Genomic DNA, 6,709 nt, shown 5'->3' on the forward strand with positions numbered 1-6,709 from the left:
TCTTATTCTATTTGTATAAGAGAAAAAAATTATATTTGTTTTGACTCTATATTTTCTTTATTTCAGAGAGGAAGAGAGAAGGAGAGAGAGAGGAAAACATCGTGATGAGAGACAATCATTGATCAGCTACTTCCTTCACGCCCCCTACTGGGGATGGAGCCTGCAACCGGGGCATGTGCCCTGACAAGGAATCAAACTGTCATCTCCTGGTTCATAGGTCAATGCTCAATCACTGAGCCACACAGGCCAGGCAGGTTTTAGATCTTTAATTTTATTATTGGATTATTGAGTTAAGCAACTTAGAGCATCCTACCTCTATATTTCATTTATTAGATATAATTTATCCTTTTAAGCTATTAAAATTTATGTTTGTGGGTTTTAGTACTCACTCTCTTTTACTTTTAAATCGTTCCTGTAGTTATTTCTCCTTTTTCTTTTTACCTTTCATCTTGTGTATCTTTTTTGTTTTGATAATTTTAACAGAGGCCTATCTTATTAATATTTTTAAAAAGAACCTTTTGGCTTTGTTTTTCAATTATCTTTATTTCTGCCTTTATTTTAAATAGTCCCTTCTTTGGGTTTATTACATTGATCTTTTTGTAAATTTTGAGTTAAGCTTTTCTTATTTTTCTGAAAAATATATTTAAATCTACAAATCATCTGCTAAGTACTATTTTAGCTGAGCTTCACAAATTGTGAGCAATAAAAAAGATTTCATTCAGTTCTAAGTATAGTGTAATTTTCCTGAAGATAACTTTTAACTCAAAAATTATGTATTATGTTAGTTATGTTCTAAAAACTTTCTTATTACGTTGCATTATGACCCTATGACCCAAGCTGCCAACCACTTAACACCAGCACTCACATACATCAACTCTCAGAGCAGTTGATGACACACTTGGTCTTCCTAGAGTCCTGGAAGAAAGTTGAATTGCACTGTCCAATGCAATAATGTTTATAATAGACTAGTAGCCCTGTGCACAAATCTGCGCATCAGTAGTTTGCTAGTAGCTTGATGCCACCCTCCAGTAGCTCTCCATCCGCTGCCCCACCTCCTGTAGACCCCTGCCCTCCCTCCTCCCCAATAGCTTGCTGCCCTGCCCCCACCTGTAGCTTTCTGCTGCCCACTTATAGCTCGCTGTCCCACCCTCCTGCTGATCCGTGATCCAGTTGTTACACAGTCGATCATTATGCTTCACAGCCTAATAACCATTTGCATATTACATCTTTATTATATAGGATGCTCAATAAATATTTAGCATTTAATTAATAGTTAAATGAACATAGTATATGTTGTAATTTGAGCAACTAGAGAGTAATGTAACATTTGCATGAGGTATTTCTAAGTAATTATGCTGATTTCTAAAATACAGAAGAAAATCAGCATCATTACTTTAGTCACACTACATAAAGATCAGATGTATCAAACAAAGTGAATTATTAATTATTGAGAGGATAGTTGTCTATCTTGGCACTGTCTAAATCTTTCCCTTCTGTTATTAACTTTGCAGATACTTCTCCTTAGGACTTATGAGATGCTGCTTTTCAGTAACCTTTGCTTACCTGGTACATAGTTTGAGTTTAATAATTATTTGTAATTATTTATTGAATGAATGAAAAAGTAGCCTAGAATTAAGAGCTACATTATTCAGCAATAAACCAGTCACTTTAGCAGATGCTCATCAAGCCCCATCTATATATCCTAGGTTGCATCTTTCTAAGCACATCGGCCCTACCTACAGCCCACCTGTATCTCATGCTTGGGGATTTTCTCTGACGCCTGCAATTCACTTTGCCTACACATGAAGCAGGCCAAAAGTTTCAGGGACTTAACCTCCTTCACTCTAGAGCAGCTCTTAACCAATTATTTGAAAATTTATGGATAATTCTTCTAGCTTCCTTACCCCTTGGGTGGGTTAACTGTAAGGTGTGTATTCTGTACTGTGAGAATGTATAGATTGGGAAGTTTTGTGAAGGCAGCATAGATAGAAAGTGTCCTCTTCTCTGAGTCTTGTAGAAATAAACCAGCTATTTTAAGAGGTTTTAAACCATGCTAAGCTGGAATGGAGATAGCATTCCTACCCAAAGCAAGCACCTTGAAAATAGGAGCACTCACAGAGAAAGGAGGTTAAGTAACCCAGCTCTGGAGGCAGAGAGCCTCAGTGTCATTTACTAGCTGTGTGACCCTGGATAAGTTACTTAATCTCCTTGAGCCTTACTTTATTTATCTCTAAAATGTTCTTACTTTCTAAAAGTTATGGAGATTAGATGGGTTACTATGTATAAAGCATTTAGAACAGTCTGTGGGGGCCCAGCTGGTGTAACTCAGTGGTTGAACATCGACCCAGGAACCAAGAGGCCACTGGTTCAATTCCTGATCAGGTCAGGGCATGTGCCCAGGTTGTGGGGTCAATCCCCTGTGGGGGGCATGCAGGAGGCAGCCTATTGATGATGTTTCTCTCTCATTGATGTTTCTAGCTCTCTCTGTCCCTTCCCCTTCCTCTGTCTCTAAAAAATCAATTAAAAATATTTTAAAAAAGAACAATCTGTGAGAATATCTGAGTACTTAATAAACTTAAAACTATTATTTTTATTATGAAAGTAGTAGTTTTTTTCTTCTATTCCACTGTAACAGTTTGCTAAACTTTTATTTTAAAGGATAGAAAAGTACATGGGATAACAGATAAGTGCCTAAAACCTTCACAGTGGCTATAAATAAGGTCCTTACTCTAAGGGTTTGGTAACAACTGGGAAATTTTGTCAATCCTATATAATAAAACAGTAATATGCAAATTGACCAAATGGTGGAATGACCAGTCACTATGACGTGCAATGACCACCAGGGGGCAGATGCTCAACACAGGAGCTTCACCTTGGTAGTCATTGAGCCCCCACAGGGGAAGCGCCGCTCAGCCAGAAGCTGGGCTCAGGACTGGCAAGTGCAGCAGTGGTGGTGGGAGCCTCTCCTGACTGCAGCAGCACTAAGGACCCCTGGGGGGATGTCCGACTGCCCGGAGCAGGTCTAAGCCAACAGGCGGACATCCCCAAGGGGTCCAGGTCTGCGAGAAGGTGCAGGCCAGGCTGAGGGATCCTCCCCGCCAGTGCACGAATATCATGTGCTGGGCCTCTAGTATAAACATATTTTCTTCAGACTCATTATAGCCTCCTTAGGTTACCTTGAAGCTGCTTTTGTGGTTTCAATTACCATATATATTTTGGCAACTCTTAATCTATAATTCTTGCCCTTCCTGAACTTCTGACTGTATCTAAATGTTTACTAGGTGTCTCCTGACATCCCAAACTCAACAGATCCAAAGCAGAACTCATTATCACACTTTCAGAACTGGACTTTTCTTCTTAGTTGCTCAATCTCAGATATGAGGTAAGGGCCTGGGTTGATTCAGTGGACTAATTGACTGAGCTGGTTGGTACTTATTGCCTCATAAGTTCATTACAGATTGGTAAGGATGACTTTGCAAAATAGAGAAGAGCCATTCAAGGACAACTAAAAAGCCATGCTTCCCACTTAGAATATTCACTATGCTAGTTCAAAAAACTCCCTACTTTAAATTATGATGTCACCATCTGGCTAGCCACCGAAAGCCAGGAACCTGAGGGTCATCTTAGATTTTCCCTTTTCTCTCACCTTCCTCATTATGCTCAGCCTTACTTTTATAATAAATAAGTTTTTTTGTGCTTTTAACTATTTTAGAAAAAGCATTCAAATACAGGTTGAGTTTCTCTTTACCTTCTTTCGCTTCCCAGCTTCAGGTGTTCATTTCTCGCTTGGCATATTTCAACTGCTCCCAAGACAATCTTCCACCCTTTGGCTTTGGCTCAAGTCCCTTTTTACATATGGTTGCCTGTGACCTACTTAGAATGCAAATCTGATCAAGTTTATAGTACTGATCAACTGGCTTTAATGGCTCCTCATGGCCTAGAGTGTAAGTCAAAGTCCCTATGTGACCCTGCCCTTACCACTCCAGCTTCCTTTGCAGCCTGTTGACCTCACACTTCCAGTTTCGATAACACTAAACTATTTTATGTGTTTTCACTTTCAGGTCGTACTGTTTAATGACTTCATAATTTTGTTTGTACCTATAATGATCTCTCTGTCACTCCTACTCATTCTTCAAGGATAATGTTGGGGCAGCTTCTCTGTAGGAAGCCCTCCCTAACTTATCAGGCTGAGCGAGGTGAGAGTTCCCTGAACACCCAAGGATCTTGGTACACACCTCATCCAGTTATTTACTGCACTTTCTCGCACCAACTAGGAGGAAAACATATCAAAGTCAGAGATTTGCTTCATGTTCTAGCACTATACTTGAATCATCCACAATAAATGTCTAGTGAGTAAGGCTGAAGAAAATGTATATTGTAGATATTTAGGCTGAGGTGAATCAGAGGTTCTCAGCACAAGTCTTATATAGGAAATACCTAGGAATTTTTAAAAAATACAGATGCCAATGGCCCACCCCAATCTATGTTGTTATTTTTTAAACTTTTTATTAAAGTATAGTTTGCATACACTATTAGATATTTCAGGTGTACAACATTTGTGATTTGACATTTATATACCTTACACTGTGATCACCACACTAACTCTAGTAATCGTCTGTCACCATTCAAAGCTATTGCAATATTATCGACTGTTTCCCTTCAACCTTTTTCACCCATTCCCCCAAACCCATCCTCTCTGGCAACCATTAATTTGTTCTCTGTTTCTAGAAGTATTTTATGTGGGGGTTTTTTGTTGTTGTTCATTATTTTTCAAATTAAGTGATTTTATTCCTTCATTTTTATTGAATTTATTCAGGTGACATTGGTTAACAAAATTATGCAGGTTTCAGGTGTCAACTGTTTTACACTAAACAGGGCAAAACATTGAGTTGCCTGGGTGATTTATCTACAAATGGCCTGTGATCCACTTCACAGCATCTTTTTGGACTTTTCATTTTTTAAATTTATTATTTTTTTAATTTATTGGGATAATATTGATTAATAAAATCATATGGGTTTTAGGCGTACAATTCTATAACACATCATCTGTATGTGGTATTGTGTGTTCACCACGTCAAGTCAAGTCTCCTTCCATTGCCATTTATCCACCCTTTCCCCTTGTCTACCTCCCCCCACCCAGCCCCCTTTCCCTCTGGTAATTACCATACTGTTGTCTGTATTCCATAGTCAAGATAGGATGTCTGCTTTCACCACTCTTATTAAACATAGTACTAGAAGTCCTAATCATAGCAATCAGGCAATAAGAAGGAATAAAAGGCAACCAAATTGGAAAGGAAGAAATAAAACTCATTATTTGCAGATGACACAATGCTATATAGAGAGAACCCTAAGGATTCCCCAAAAAACTACTAGAACTGATAAATTCAGTAATGCAGCAGGATACAAAATATATATCCAGAAATAGGTTGCATTTTTATACAGCAAAAATACACTATCAGAAAGGGAAACTAAGAAAATCCCATTTACAATTGCATAAAAAAATACCTTGGAATAAATTTAACCAAGGATGTAAAAGACCTGTACTTAGAAAATTATAAGATACTGAAGGAAGAAATTGAAGAAGATACAAATAAAAGGAAGCATATATCATGTTAATGGACAGCATTAAAATGTCCATACTACCCAAGCAATCTATAGATTCAGTGCAATTCCTATCAAGATAACAATGATGTATTTCACAGAACTAGAACAAATACTCGAAAAATTCATATGGAACCACGAAAGACCTCACATAGCCACAGCAATCTTGAAAAAGAACAAAGTTGGAGGAATCACGCTACCTCATATCAAACTGTATACTCCAAGGCCATAGTAATCAAAACAGCATGGTATTGGCATAGAAAGACATACAGATCAATGGTAAATCAATATTTAACAAAATAAGAAAAACATACAATGGGGTAAAGATAGTTTATTCAGTAAATGGTGTTGAAAATTGGACAGATAGGTGCAAAAATATAAAATTAGACCACCTTCTTACACCATATGCAATAACAAATTTAAAATGGATTAAAGACTTAAATGTAAGACTCAAAACCATAAAAATCGTAGAAAAAAACATTGGTAGTAAAATCTCAGACATTTCTTGTAGCAATATGTTTTTCCTGATATGTCTCCTCAGTCAAGGAAAGATAAACAAATGGGACTACATCAAATTAAAAAGTTTTTGCACAACAAAATAACCATTAACAAAATGAAAAGACAACCCACTGAATGGGAGAACATATTCACCCATTATACATCTAGGGGTTAATATCAAAAATTTATAAAGAACTTATACAACACCAAAGGAAAACCAAATAATCCAATTTAAAAATGAACAGATTTTTCTCTGAAGAAAACATACAGATGGACAATAGATATATGAAAAAATGCTAAAACCACAATGAGATATCACCTCATACTTGTCAGAATGGCTAGCATCAATAAATCAACAAACAAGTGCTGGAGAAAAGGGAACACTTGTACACTATTGGTAAGAATGCAGATTGGTGCAGCACTGTGGAAAACAGTATGGAGTTTCCTTTAAAAATTAAAAATGGAACTGCCTTATGACCCAGAAACTTCCAAAACACTGATTCGAAAGAATATATGCACCACTATGTTCATTGCAGCATTATTTATAATACCCAAGGTTTGGAAACAGCCCAAGTGCCCATCCTATCTAATAAAAGAGAAACATGGTACT

Source organism: Myotis davidii, unplaced genomic scaffold (genome assembly GCF_000327345.1).
Source record: "Myotis davidii unplaced genomic scaffold, ASM32734v1 scaffold2675, whole genome shotgun sequence".
NCBI classification, from domain to species: domain Eukaryota; kingdom Metazoa; phylum Chordata; class Mammalia; order Chiroptera; family Vespertilionidae; genus Myotis; species Myotis davidii.